A 16,112-nucleotide genomic window follows, 5' to 3' on the forward strand; every position below is an offset into this window, starting at 1 on the left:
CCTGTAAACATGCCATTTCTACTTGGCACTTTTTTGAACTCTATTGCAATTTTATTCCATCTTTCACAGTATGTACAGTCTGTGTACCAAATTTTCAATCCAAAACCATTTTTTTTCTTTCTTCTTTGCCTAGATAGCTATCATAAAATCTGCTCAATTCTCTGTAGGTAGGGTTGAGCCGAAACTTTCGAAATTAATCGCTTTCGAATCACGTTACTATAATTACACATGCGAAATTTGCTATTACGATGCGAAATTATGGTAGCGTAATTGCCATTAAAATCTTAATTGAAAATACCGTAAGCGTAATTTTCAACGCGTAATTTAGCATTTCGTTCATAACGTAATTTCGCGTTAAACCATAACGTAATTTCGCGTTAAACCATCCCGTAATTTCGCATTTCTTCGCAATTTCGCGAATTTCGTAATTACTTGTTAGCTATAAAAAAATTACTTGTTCGCATTAGTCAATCAGAAGCGAATCAGCGCTAGTCAGACAAACGCTAACAAATTTTTGCATATAAATGCTTTTTCGAGTTAAATAATGTAAAAACTAAGCATGCGCAGTTCAAGGGTGTAAACTACGCTTACAAACGTTTGCATGCAAGGCAAACGTAATTTCGCGATACCCACCGTAACGCGAAAAAGACGCTAAATTAATGCTTACAGTAATATGAACTATTGCGAAATTACGTTATGTAACTACGCTTACAAACGGTTGCATGCAAGGCAAATGTAATTTCGCGATACCCACTGTAATGCGAAAATTACGCTTACGCGGAATTTCGCGAAATCCTTCTTCATTACGATTATGTACTTACGGCCATAATCGTAATTACACTAAATACGCGAAATTTCACGAAATCGTAATTAAGTCATTACGCTCATCTCTAGGTACCCTTAGCAAAATAAATAAATAAATAAATCCCGACAACAGCTAACTGAACAAACAACCTCCAACAAGTAGGATCAGGGACTGATTTTGGTCTGTGCGACTCCTAAAATGTTTCCTTTACTTTGGTTAATGAACACAGTCTGCTTGCTTGCAGTAGAACTTCTCACTGTATATGCTGTCATTGAACATCTAGGCCCATATGCAATTCCACTTTTCTCCTGAGTTTTCTCCTAGGAGATAATTTTTCATCTTCTATTTAAAATAACTTTCCAGCACTTTTCAGCTGAAAAAGTACTGAGAAGTAAGTATAAAAGTGCTATCAAAATTATTTTGAGTATTTTCTTGCTTGCTGGTGGCTTAACAGGCATTTTATTGACAAATTAAAAAATATCACCTAGGAGAAAACTCAGGTGAAAAAGTGAATTGCATATGGCCCCTAGTGTTTTTTTCTGCCACCCAACTTGATGCACACATTGCTGCCATGTAGGGATGGCCAAAAAGGCCAGAAGCCTTACAGGGACACAGACAAAAAAGCATCTGGGAGCTGCAGGAAGTGTAGAAGACGGCAGCTGGAAGATTTGTAAGTCATTTTTATCGCTCTGCAAAACAGAAAAGTCCCACTCCCGTTCTCCCCACAGACATGCTGGTTGGTTGAGGCTGCCGGATGCCTGAGTTCCGAATAGGCGGGACTTTACTGTACATACGTTTGATGATTATCACCTGGAAACACTGTTCTGGGAACATTCTGGGAGTTATCATTGTACATACTGCTCAATCAGCAGCCTATTCTGCTGTATGGAGATGGGAGGGAGGAAGATGAAGGAGAGGTGACCCACTACAGTGACTGCTATAGAATAACGATAGACGTTGGCTCACTAAGGATATCATCAGTGATGTTGAGGACACCTATATTCTTACTAGATTTAAAAATGATTTTTCCTGCCAACTAGAATGTAATATTTGTACATGGTTTAACCCTTCTCAGAGCAGCGCTGTGGCTGATTGCTACTATATTCCCCACTGCCAGATGTCCTCTGCTCGATCTCCCCCTCCCCTCTTTAAAGAGATAAACAGAAAGGCATGGCCAAGCTGCTTGTTCATCTCCTGGTCTAGTTGGTCTAGGCATCATAGTTGTTGGCTGGTGCTCAGCATGGCCAGTGACATGTGAAGTCTCTACCAGATTAGAGAGTAAACAAATCAAGTGGTTAAGATAGCCACATGCGGGCACAAGCAGAGACTGAATGCTTGCAAAGCTTATAAAACTTGACTGGCGTAAATGTAATTTTTTTCCAGCAATCTAAATACTGCAGTTTGTATATTAATTGTGCAGCAATGACACACACCATATGTGTTCCATGCAGTTTATCTGCAGCTGCTATGTTTGCTTAGGACAGCTTAATCTAATAGGCAGAAAGCGATAACGCCCCTCATATACACAAAGCTACAATGAAAGGATTATTTCCTTCCTACTTCAAACCTTTTGCCTGCCAAACAGTTCTATTCTCCATGTATCGTAACTGATATAAGATACTAACAGGGTGCAACCCTCTTCTGAGTTTTCCTCTCAATGAAAATGGTGAATACATAGTCAGGTTTCCAATCTTGTGAGATATATATATATAGTATGCCTCACAGTCACTGTAATGCCGGGACACACTATGTAAGGGCCCTAAAGAATGAGATTCATGTACAGGCACCCTAAGTTAGCTGATATAAGCTATTTATTGTGCATTATAGCTGTATAGCTGAGCTCTCTGAAATATCACTGGATTTGGCATTTAGTATGAAGTAAAATAATTCTAATTTATTACTTTAAAAAATGTTTGGCCCTTTAAAAATTATCAAATGCAGTCTTTTACCCAAACTCATTCTGCTTACTTGCCTTTGTTTAAAGAGAACCAGAGACAAAGCACCCTCATGTATTTTACCATATATATCAACGGAAACATGACAGTAAACACCTACTCTGCTCTTTGTTTCATCTTTCCCTGCACAGTCCGCCTGTTATCAGTTCTGATAAGAATCCCAGACTGAGCATTCAGTCTGGCTTTGCTCAGGAATCATTATAGCTGAGTCAGTCTTCTGTGATGTCTTTTCAAGCCCAAGCCCACCCCCTTCTGGCTAGGAGGATACATAGCAGGAAAGCACAGCCACAAGGTGGCAGACTTGGGCTTGAAAAGACATCACAGAAGACTGGCTCAGCTATAATCATTACGGGGCAAAGCCAGACTGAATGCTCAGTCTGGGATTTTATCAGGGCTGATTAGAAGCAAGCTGAGCAGTGAAGAATGAAACAGAGAGCAGGGTAGGTGTTTTCTCTAATGTTCCCATTGATATATCTGGTAAAATACACGAGGGTGCTTTGTCTCTGGTTCACTTTAAGTAAACTCATGGGGGGAAAGCTCATATTTACCTAATAAAAGTGATTTAGCATCATTGCTGTGCAGATTTTGATGCCACGCAGAGCCGAGAGCCACACTGATGCTCCGGATGTGATTGGAAGCACTCGCAGCCTGGCAGCTCAGAGCTCAACACTCACAGATATACTGAAGAATGCAGAAAGAGAAGGAAGGCTGTGCTATGCGGGCCTTTTGAAGATATGTAAATATGAAAATGCCCGAAGAAAAAGAAAGGCTATTTTAGCTGTAGCCTCTGATGCTTCTCCAGATTTATTTAACTCTGAGCAGCTCACCTATATGAATGGGGGTGGGGGATAAGCAGAAAAGAGTTAATTTGCATCACCGCTTCAGTACAGCGGTGCTAACTTTGGAGACAGTTTTGGAGAAGCTACTGATTGTTAACATGGCAAAGAGTATAGAAAATGTATTAAAGGCCACTTGGAGTGAGAAGGATATGAAGACTGCCATATTTATTTCCTTTTATGCAATACCAGTTCCCTGGCAGCTCTACTGATCTTTCATGGATCAGTAGTGTCTGGATCCCCCACCTGAAACAAGCATGCAACAAGTCCAGTTAAACTTCAGTCAAACATCCAATCTGCATGCTTGTTCAGGGTCCTTGGCTAAAAGTATTAGAGGCCGAGGATTAGCAGGGCAGAATTGTTATGTGCATTGTTTAAAAGGAAATAAATATCCATATCCCTCTCACTTCAGTTGTTCTTTAAATGCTTATTAAACATGCTCCATGGTACAATTGTTATAAAGATCAGATATACTCATTATTTCTAAGTACATGATTATTGAGGGAAAACGTTATTCAAAGAGTAACAATAACCAATATAACTAAAGCTATGTATACAATGATAAATGCTATCGCCCGGTAGGAATCCAGACTTAATTCCTCGAAAAACAATTCGGGGTTAGAAGCTATACAGATGCCAGAAGACTGTAGCCTAGCAATCCATCTGTTATGGGGGGGGGGGGGGGGGAGGGGGACAACAAGCACTGAGGGAAAATAATCAAAAATCATCAGGGATGGCTAAAGATCCGGCATGTCGGGCAGCCTCTGTTCCCCCGCTAGATTCACTTTAGCTTTTCGTTGAGGCGTCTTTAGCAGCCACCACAGCCGAGTGCAATCCAGCGTGTGTACGCAGCTTTAGTAGATATTTTATTTAGCATTTCCTTTAATAGGCGGGAATGGTGGTAGACTGAATTTAAATGCACAATTAAATAGACTTCATCATGCTGTATCATGTAAATATTGACAATTCCATGTTTTGCCTGCTCAGAAAAGCTGCCTGCAAACAAACAGGCTGTCTCATAGTTTTCTTAGATCTATTTGTAACTGAGTGGAGTAAAAGATGAGTAACGCTCCCCTCCCTTCCAAGAAAACTGACTATTTTCATCCTACCTGGTTGAGTAGCATAACTACAGTATATCAGCCTTCTGAATGCTGTGTAAAGTACAGCTGTGACATATGTAAAGGTAGCCACCTGCACTGACTGCTGGATTAAAGAACCTGTATAGAGGTCTGGAACTTTTATGCTAAACCACTGGATTCATAAAGTTGCTATCCTACATTCAGTACTTTATGCAGTGACTTCACACTGAATTTGCCATGAACTCCTTACTGGGATGAGATTTTGAGTTAATCCATTACTTAAAACACTTTCACTGTAGAATGCAGTATTTCAAGGGAGGGAAATCCTGGTTAGGCATTTAGGAGCCAAAATGATGGTTCTGGAAGTAGATTTTTGCTGTGATTAGCACTTTTCTAATTGTAGCATAAAGGAGCAATATTGCTCTAAATGTGATATATGTAGACCTGTTGCAGGCTCTTGAGGTGTATCATCTATCCCCTCTTTGAGAAACACTTTTACATAATCTACAGTCTTCTCTTTTAGGCTGCGTCCACACTAGGTCCGGAAACGTATCCGTGGCTGCGTTTTTCAAACCTGATGAAAAACGGAGTCCCGGATACTAATGTTTAAAATAGCAGCCAGCCTCACCCAAGTAAAAAACGGATCCGTCTGCGTTTGCGGGGATCCGTTTTCAAAACCTGAACGGAAGGTCCAGATCTGCTGCATTTTCACGCAACGGATCAGGACCACGGATACACGCAGGGGTAGTGAAAGCAATGAGAAAACGCATCTCCAGCTCCACAGGCAAAAAACGGATGTGAAAACGGATAGCTTGAGCTTTATGATTGGCCCACAAAATCCTCCCACTCCTTCCTAATGATGGAGACGTTTTCTGTCAGGGAAAAACCTGAACGGAAACTGATACAAAACTGATGCAAAACTGATGCACTTTCATCAGTTTGCAGTACGGTGGGTACTTCCCCTGATCCGGACTGCAGTGTCCGTCCTGCAACCGGGTCTAGTGTGGACCCAGCCTAAAGCTGAATATTGTTTTTAGACTTTATAGACTTTTTTAAATTGGTTTTAAGGTTATCAACATATATAATTTGTTTGGCTAACACGGTACAGAAACTTTTTTGCTACTAAGGTTATCAACAGAGATCAGTAATGATATATTTTTCTACTGGGTTTGTACACATACATTATACTGAATGGGGTTGCATTCACTTCTTGAAATCTAGGCTACAAACTGCAACACACATCCCCCAACATGGAGAGGTTGCCACAGACTATGCAACAAACTGGAACCATGAGAAGCTATTCCCATCCACACCACATAAGTTACTACTAATAAGCCAATTATGCCTCCTTCTAAAACCTGGCCTGGACATGAAGGAATGGCATGCAAGGCCAACCTTCCTCTCAAAACACTGTGGCTCTGGATCCCAAAGAACCCAGTGAAACACAAGGATTTGTTAAACTGCTCCAGAAATCATCCAAAACCTTTTTCCTCAAACTAAGATCATGTGTTTCTAAATCCTGCACACCCCATCCTCTACAGCGTACCAAATCACATGGACATGACAGAGCAGTGACTTGTTCCCACTGCAAATGATCAGCTTTGTTTTTGGATCTCATGCAATCTGGGAATCACAATAGCATGGGTTTCCTTTATTTCTGTATCATGTGAGTTTCTCATAAGAAGCCTATGTCGCTGCTCCCACTAATGTAATGTGATTCTTTCCAGAATACAAACGCAGTGTATGCTGCATTCTTGGTGCAACTGCACTTTTGTACTATTCAGTATAATTGAATGGCACATTGCAAGTTCACCATAAGTCGTATAGCAAGCACAAAGGGAAGATGTTTGTGTTCTTCCTCTGCACTCCGTGATTTTCAGTGAGCGTAAGGCCTAAAGCCTTGTAAATTCATGACCTTCATGCTTCATGCATTATTATTGCATCTCCTCCCATCCCACTATTGTCAATATACCTGCAAAGCATCATAATGGTTAGTCTCGAAAATCATGTTATTTCAAATTTTGTATATTTAAGGTGTAAACCGCAAACACTCTGTATATTGTTACTACAGAGTAACCAAGCAGCTCAGGGTGACCCAACCCTGAGCTGCTGTACTGGTCCAAGCCCTATCCCCATACAGCCATATCACTCCCTACCATGTACTGATGAGGACCAACAGTCCGAAACAGGCTGTCTACATGTGGGTTTGATATGGCAGTGTAAAATTAAAGCTATAAGCTTGCTATACTCCAGCGGTTCTGGATGCGGGCTTTGCTTACAGGGGCGAAAAAAGACAATTTACATATTCGTAGTGGTGCATTGTGGGTAACCACAAATGTTCACTTATAGCTGAATTATTGCAAATTTCCTTCTGTTTTAAAAATGGCAAATCACATCATATATCGTTAATAAAATTCTCTAAAGTCAGAAAAAGATGTTTTGACATGATGACATTTGTTACAAATACCTCAATCTTCAGCTTCCCACTGAGTTTAAGGTTTGCTTAGCTAGATTTACAGCATTCTTCTGGGCTGAAGCTACAATTATACCCTTGAGAGATGAATGTCAAGTGGCCAGCTGGTCATCATTGTCTACAGATTTAATTTACTACTGTATTAGACATCTTGGGCTTTGCATGATCCACTCTAATCATAAATTGGCCTAACTTTGCAACAAGCTTTTGTACACCCTGTCAGGAATCAAGTGGAAAACAAATTTGTGCATGCGCTGCACCTACACTTTAAAAACTGAATTTTAGTTGTGTTGGCACAAACACTGAGCTAGACCTAAGGGCCCGTTTCCACTTGTGCGGTGCGAATCGCCGTGGTAAAAATTTGCATGCGGATGCGAATTTTGTATGCGGTTGTATGCGCATTTTCGTGCGAAAATTCGCATGGATGATGCTGTATGCGAATTTAACCATGGCACTGCCGGTGTGCTTTTCCATTGATTTCCATGCGAATTCGCTTGAAAATTCGCATACCAAAGCCGCAGGCGGTTTCCCTATTAAATACATTAGTGGCGATTCGCATGCATTCCACACGCAGGCGAATTCTGAGGGCTCTGCCGTGCAGAAAAATCCTGCACAGAAAAATGCTCAGGAAAACTGACAAGTGGAAACAGGACCATCCACTTGTATTGGCTGTGCGAATCTGCATGCAGGAAACGCATGCAGATTCGCGATAGTGGAAATGGGCCCTAAGGCATCACCCAGCTAGTCATCATTGGAAAATAAAAGCCATCCTCCAAGACTGGCCTTGATTAAGGAAAAAATTGCCTGCTACTATATGACCAGAGCTTGCAATCCTCACCTGGTTGATACCAGATCATCAATGTTTTTTGCTCACACACCTTGTCCTGGTTTCATTGTAGAAAAAAATTCTATCTGTGAGTGAGTAAGTGAGTAGGTGTAGCTATGAGGGGGTGAAGCCATGGGTGTGCAGCAGTCTTTAGTTACAGTGGGTTGCAAAAGTATTCGGCTCCCTTGAGGTTTTCCACATTTTGTCACATTACTGCCACAAACATAAATCAATTTTATTGGAATTCCACGTGAAAGACCAATACAAAGTGGTGTACATGTGAGAAGTGGATTGAAAATCATACATGATTCCAATCATTTTTTACAAATCAATAACTGCAAAGTGGGGTGTACGTAATTATTCAGCCCCCTAAATCAATACTTTGTAGAACCACTTTTTGCTGCAATTACAGCTGCCAGTCTTTTAGGGTATGTCTCTACCAGCTTTGCACATCTAGAGACTGAAATCCTTGTCCATTCTTCTTTACAAAACAGCTCCAGCTCAGTCAGATTAGATGGACAGCGTTTGTGAACAGCAGTTTTCAGATCTTGCCACAGATTCTCGATTGGATTTAAATCTGGACTTTGACAGGCCATTCTAACACATATATATGTTTTGTTTTAAACCATTCCATTGTTGCCCTGGCTTTATGTTTAGGGTCATAAGGGAAGGTGAACCTCCGCCCCAGTCTCAAGTCTTTTGCAGTCTCCAAGAGGTTTTCTTCGAAAGTTTGCTCTGTATTTGGCTCCATCCATCTTCCCATCAACTTTGACCAGCTTCCCTGTCCCTGCTGAAGAGATGCACCCCCCGAGCATGATGCTGCCACCACCATATTTGACAGTGGGGATGGTGTGTTCAGAGTGATGTGCAGTGTTATTTTTCTGCCACACATAGCATTTTGCATTTTGGCCAAAAAGTTCCATTTTGGTCTCATCTGACCAGAGCACCTTCTTCCACATGGTTGCTGTGTCCCCCACCTGGCTTGTGGCAAACTGCAAACGGGACTTCTTATGCTTTCTGTTAACAATGTCTTTCTTCTTGCCACTCTTCCATAAAAGCCAACTTTGTACAGTGCACGACTAATAGTTGTCCTATGGACAGAGACTCCCACCTGAGCTGTAGATCTCTGCAGCTCGTCCAGAGTCACCATGGGCCTCTTGACTGCATTTCTGACCAGCGCTCTCCTTGTGCGGCCTTTGAGTTTAGGTGGATGGCCTTGTCTTGGTAGGTGTACAGTTGTGCCATACTCCTTCCATTTCTGAATGATTGCTTGAACAGTGCTCCGTGGGATGTTCAATGCTTTGGAAATTTTTTTGTAGCCTAAGCCTGTTTTAAATTTCTCAATAACTTGATCCCTGACCTGTGACCTGTCTTGTGTGTTCTTTGGACTTCACAGTGTTGTTGCTCCCAATATTCTCTTAGACAACCTCTGAGGCCGTCACAGAGCAGCTGTATTTGTACTGACATTAGATTACACACGGGTGCACTCTATTTAGTCATTAGCACTCATCAGGCAATGTCTATGGGCAACTGACTGCACTCAGACTAAAGGGGACCGAATAATTATGCACACACCACTTTGCAGTTATTTATTTGTAAAAAATGTTTGGAATCATGTATGATTTTCGTTCCACTTCTCATGTGTACACCACTTTGTGTTGGTCTTTCATGTGGAATTCCAATCAAATTGATTCATGTCTGTGGCAGTAATATGACAAAATGTGGAAAACTTCAAGGGGGCCGAATACTTTTGCAACCCGCTGTACCTGGGTGGCCTGCTAAGTGGCCCCCTGGTCTATTTGGATGCCTCCATCTTCTCCCTCCCCAGCTGCACAACCTCAGGTTTGCGCTAGTTAATATGTCCCCGGCTGTGTAATGTAGCCACATTAATAGCAACTAAATCACCCAGCATGCATTGCGCGGCTGGGGACATGCGCATAACAAGCGCAAACCTGTGGCTGTGCGGCAGGGGAGAGAAGATGGAGTTGTCCAAATAGACAAATGCTACGGAGCAGGCCCCCTAGGTAAGTAAATGCCTGCTTTATCCCCCACAGCACACAGTTTACAAACTTACCTTAGGGGGAGGTTCGTTTGACAATTTTTGTAAAAATACTGTTCAGATCCCCTTAAGTAAAAGCCCAGCCAGCAATGTATTTGTGTAGTCCTGAACGTGCTCCACTTAAGCATGCACTATAATCAAAGTGATCACTACCTTTACCGTCCGCATGCTTGTTCTGGGCACATAACTTTGAAACTACCAAAGACCAAAAGAGGTAACTGGTATTTTTCAAAAGGGTACCATGGCATGACAACCCCCACACTCCCCTCTCCACATGTTTGCATGGGCTTCCTCCAAGTAACTGCTTTCCTGTCATATCCCCACAAACATACAGGCAGGTTCACAGTCTTCTATCCAAATTGTCTCTAAACCATTGTAGGGTTATTAGACATTGTGCCCTCCCATAAAGAACACGGAGTCGTGTGATTAGTCTGATGTGCTTTGTAATATACTGCAGAAAAAAGTTTGAGCAATATTTATGTGTAATAATAATACCAATATATGACTGATGGGATGTCCACATTTCTTTCATTAGGTCTATAAGACCATAAAGAGTAACTATACTCATCCTGCTTCCTTTACTCTTTTGGTATGAAAACAAGGAAACATCTACAGAAAATGCATATTTGATAACACAAAAATATTTTCTCCACTGTTGCTCATTCTCCTAGAGTGTCAGTACTGCAGAAATGGATGACCCAATGTGCTACATTAGCTTCAACCTTGTCCCTACACCCACATGACCACACAACCAATCCAACCCCTGCCCTCACCTAATGCTGCTCTTGCAGTTAAGGCTCCTTTTTCACTAAGTAACACGATCGCATGTGCAATCACACTGTGATGCAATTGCATTTCCTGTTTCCACTACCCATGATTTCACCACAATTGCACCATACTACGTTGGGTGTAGGAGCCCAATCATGTAAAAATCATGCAGGCTGGTGATTGTAATTCCAACAAAAAATAATCACATTACCACCGTAATTTACATGTTAATCGCAGTGTTGTTCCAATTGGCAAAAAGCCAAAATCTGCTTTTTGTAGCAGATCCCAGCTAGTGGAAAAGGAGCTTTAAGATGGCCATACATCTAGCGATAATGGGCAGATTCGACCAAGAGACAAATCTCTATCTGATCAAATCTGATTAGAGAAAGATCTGTCGGCTGCCCATACACCGCAGACCGATTTCCAATCAATTTCAGAATGAAATCTCTCGGGAATCGGCTAAACCCACCGCGTCCACAGCCGTTGCCCTAATGTATAAATGTTCGTGCATTTATACATTACCTGTCTTGTGTACCTGTCTATCTTCTGAATCTGCCGCTCTTCCATAGCCGCATGTATGGGGCTAACAGAAGAGCGGGGATTCGGGAGACAGATGGACACCATGACACGGCAGGTAATGTATAAATGCACACATATTTATACACTAGGGCAACAGCGCCGGGTGTTTTGCTTGTCCTGATATCGCTCACCATTACTGCCGTGCACCTGACTGACCATGAAGGCCCGACATCTTGCAGTGTATCTGACCGATACATGCTACCAATTTCGGCCCAAAATTGGTCGCATTGTTGGTCGGACATGCAATTTGCAGCACCGATTTTCATCCGATTATAATAATCAAATCGGATGGTTTATCGTCCACCAAGTCGCCTGATATAAGGCTACCTTTAGAGTAGTATAAAGAGTGGGGTAGAAGTGCCTACGATCTGGCAGCCTCGGTGTGTGCAGTTATGCCATTGCATGTTGGCAAATGCACAAAATAGGTGATAAAGCAGGGCTATGGACTTAATTCACTAACACAGAGAAACAGCGTGAGTAAACTCACATCTCCGTGCATGCAATACGCACTAGTGGTAGCGTAATGTGCATTACTTAGCAACGGCCGATACTTCATCTTAATTAATGTAGTAGCAGCCACGCTAGTGAAGTATATATAAATCACTACCGCGCGGCAAGATGAAGCATCAGTCGTTGCTAGGTAATGCACACTATGCTCCCACTAGCGTGTGTGGCGGGCACGGAGATCTGAGTAAGTCACTCTAATTTATCAGCGTGAGTAACATGAGTTTACTTGTGATGTTTCACTGCGTTAGTGACTCAAGCCCAAAGAGTGATCCATGTTGCACCATGCAAAGCAGTGAAGGAGGGATCAGTAATGAGCAGAGCCAGTCTTTTCCATAGCACAGTATAAGTACTCTTTTAAGATAAACTTCAACACATATGAAAACCACTTATATTAGTTAAATACAAATGTTCACTTGTGGAAATAAGTGTTTCATTCTGCCATTATCTGATACTGATACATCCCTTGATACTGATACATCCCTTGCAAAGCACCATTCAGATCAGGAATTGAAGCAGTGGTTTGAGTTGATGAAGTGCTACTCACACAGCACAGTGCTAACCTAAAGGTAGCCATACATCTAGCGATGATGGGCAGATTCATCCAAGAGACACATCTCTCTCTAATCGAATCTCTCAGAGAGAGAGAGATCTGTCAGCTGCCCATACACCACAGGCCGAATCCCGATCAATTTCATGCTTAATCGATCCGGAATCAGCCCTGTGTGTGTCGCATCCACCGCCCCACCGCTTTTCCCTAATGAAAGATGTGAGTCCCCCCCCTCGGAAGTGCCCAGAGTACAGTATACATTACCTGTCTGTGAGACACGCATGTATGCAGTAGACCGAAGCAGCGGAGGGACAAGCGCAGGCCGTGGACAGGTAATATATACTTTACCCTGGGCACCGGAGGATGGACATTTTTAATTGGGGAGACAGCAGCGCGGGTTTTGTCGTGTTCATGGATCATCGCGTAATTGCACGCCATTCCCAATGGAATGGCGTGCCCAATGGAGCAAGTTGGCCCAACATCTTTCAGCATGTGAGAATGACAATGCCACCAATTTTTGGCCCGAAATTGGTCACATTGTCGGTCAAACATGCACTTGGCGGCACGAGTTTCATCCAATTTGATTATAATAATCGAATCGGATGGCCAATCGGCCACCAAGTGGCCTGATGTATGGCCAACTTAGCAGTGGGTGTCATATCACAGAATGACTGAAAAGAATAATAACCTCATCAATGTGCTGCTGTTCTTCCCAAGCCACCCAGGAAGTTGGTAAGAACCTGTCGCACAACTACAGGTGAGGAAAGGGCAATTACAGCACTGTTATTCTGGGTCCCTTGCATATCTGAATGAGAAGACTAGCTGGACAGAATCCTTTGTTTTGCAAGGAGATTATACATATACTGATGTATGTACAAACATGGATTTACTCAGTTTGGTTTTCCTCCTAAAATTCTGATTTGCTGTCAGCAAAGTAGCAAATTTTACTTTTCAAACGAGAAAACATAATATGTTTTTGTTTTGTTTCATTGAAGTAGTAAAATGATCATTTGCACTCCATAATAATCCACTAGTACTGTATTGCCTCCATAAGCCATGTAGATCACGTCATACAAGAGTTAACGCAACATTGTTTTACTTGACCCAGTGCTTCAGTAAGAACAATAGTTATCGTTTAGATCAAGTCACGTTTCTCTTCTTACAGAGAGACATTAGCAGTGAGATGATGTAAAAGGAAAAAAAAAAGTACCATATGTCATTTCAGAGTACATTCTGCCACCAGCTTACGGCACACTGCACAAAATAGGGCACCATAAAACAGATCGGTTCAGCATATTATCTGCTTTCTACCAAACTAATATTTTTAGAAATAGATTTCTTAATTGTCTGTGTAGCACAATAGTCCCCTTCTGGCTTCACAACACAACTATTCTGTTAACTTCATTACTTTTCCATAAAAAAAAAAGAAAAAAAAAAGTATCTAAAGGATAATCTCTCCTTATCTGTTTTCCATCTTTTTTTAACGGTACAAAAAACTTTTTAAGCACTTGATAACCAAAAAAGTACAAAAAATAAGGTGATAAACAAAACATTGGAGATACTCAAGAACAACATGAATGATTTCATAGCTTTGAATGCACAGAAAAGTAATTTAACAAATACGGTGAGAAGTAAGAAAGAATTAAGAGATAATTAAGTAGATAATTAAGTTCTGTGAATCAGCTCCTATGAAAAGTAAATATCTCAGTAAAGAGTAGATATGTGTCAGCCTCAATAAAAGGTTACAATCCAGTAATAAAAATATTCAGACACTGTACCTTTCAATGCGTTACTATATACACAACCAGGAATATGTTCTTGTGTCAGCCGCATATGGCATATGCACTAGATTTCTGGTACAGCACACAAGCTCAACAAGTTTAACCTGCCCTACTTACTTAAAACACACCTCGTGTTAACTCTTTTTTCCTTGGAGGCAGGTTGCAGTAATCTCTCTCTACTTTCCTTTAGGCAATGAGATTTTAAGGAAACTTAACAGGTTGTTTGATAGAAATGATACCAATACTGAAATTTTGTAAGGTAGCCAGTGGTAAATGTTAATCTGTACATCTATCTTCTAACTCTTGTTACTGTAAAAACTTTTGAGTCAAAAGATTCAGAAGTGCAAGAGAAAAAAGTGCTCAGTCTTGGCATTGAATTTTTGCAGATGCATACAGATACTGTACGCCAGCTAGCTAGTTTACAGAAAACCTGTAACATAAAAAAGTGCCCCCTGGGGGCTACTTACCTCAGGAGGGGGAAGCCTCTGGATCCTATCAGGCTTCTCCCATCCTCCTGCGTCCCCGGTTGTCTCACTGGGCCCTTCTGAATGGCAGCCATGTAAATATTTACCTCTCTGGATCCAGTACAGGTGCAGTATCGGATCTCGGCTCGGGATCAGCCGGAAATAGCCGATCCCAGTCGGGTCCGCTCTACTTGCAGACTTGCGCCTGCGCAATAGAGCAGACCCGACTGAGATCGGCTATTTCCACCTCATCCCGAGCCAAGAACCCCAACTGTGCCTGCGCTGGAGCTGGGGAAGTTAAATACTGCAGGTGCTACTGGCCAGGAGGACCACAGCTTGACAAATTGTTGGCTGTGGCTTCGGAGCGAGACCACCGTGGTACAGAGGATGATGGGGAAGTCTCGATAGGATCCAGAGGCTTCCCCCTCCTGAGATAACTACACCCCAAGGGCACTTTTTTTTGTTACAGAGTCTCTTTAAAGTAGTATTTGGGGATAAATAAAACTGGCCCCACCTTTTCTCTCACCCCGGAACAATACATCTGTAACAGCAAACGATTGGCAGCACTCCTAGGCTTCAATTGAAAAGAAACCAACAGAGGTGTGCAGAACCACTGGGGGCTTAAATACACACATTGAATACAAATCAGATGCAAATTATGCACTAATCTAAAAATTTGAATGCAAACTGAAGCACATAGATGCAGCTAGCCATAAGTATACTTACATTTCTTTGTACAGCAGGAGATTTTGGAAGCGCTTCCAGACAACAGCTGCACCTGAATTAACTACCTGCATAGATGTGCAGAGCTCAAAATATGGGCAAATTACACAACTTGCATTCAAAACAGATACGGCAAAGGAGGACATTAGTTTCAGTCACCGCATCTCTTGTCACTCAGTGTCACCGCAGCTGCAACATATATTTTTTTTCCAAACAACACAATTTTTTCTTTTGTAAAATGTATATGCCATGACAACATTGTTCTGGCTTCTGCTACAGTGACTGCCTAAAAACTATTTTTTTCAAAATTCAAAAATGTTTTGTACATGCAAACCTGCACATACATGTGCAGAGCCAAGTCACTGCATCTCTTGTCAGTGTCAGTCACCAGGAATGCAACAAACATGATTGTCTTACAAAAACATTTTTGTAAAATGTATGTGCCATGACATTGTCTGGCCTCTGCTACAGTGCCTGCACAAATTTTTCTTCTTTTTTTGGTCAAATTACAAAACCTGTACATATATTTGCAAAGCTAAGTCACTGCATCTCTTGTCAGTGTCACTGACCAGGGATACAGCATTGATTTTTGTTAAAAGAAAAAAAAAAAAAAACTTTAAATTTTGTGGTAAAATGTGTAGGCATGACAGTGTCTGGCCTCTGCTACATATTTTTTTTTTGTCAAATTACAAAAACTGTACATATGTGTG

General features: G+C 41.6%; 1 protein-coding gene across 5 annotated transcripts in view; it reads right to left on the reverse strand.

Annotated features, from left to right (window-relative positions):
- The window catches only part of LOC137538135 (synaptotagmin-1-like), a 236,727-nt gene that overhangs the window by 124,766 nt on the left and 95,849 nt on the right, over positions 1–16,112 (reverse strand). Inside the window, exon 1 of one of the 5 annotated variants that reach the window (XM_068260155.1) lies at positions 14,213–14,282. The exons of 3 other annotated variants lie outside the window; for them this stretch is intronic. The gene's annotated coding sequence lies outside the window, so the exon portion shown is untranslated. Of the gene's footprint in view, positions 1–14,212; positions 14,283–16,112 lie in introns of those variants that run through there. One more of the 5 variants, XM_068260158.1, reaches the window with a different exon arrangement.

This window comes from Hyperolius riggenbachi, chromosome 11, assembly GCF_040937935.1.
Source record: "Hyperolius riggenbachi isolate aHypRig1 chromosome 11, aHypRig1.pri, whole genome shotgun sequence".
Classification (NCBI taxonomy): Eukaryota; Metazoa; Chordata; class Amphibia; order Anura; family Hyperoliidae; genus Hyperolius; species Hyperolius riggenbachi.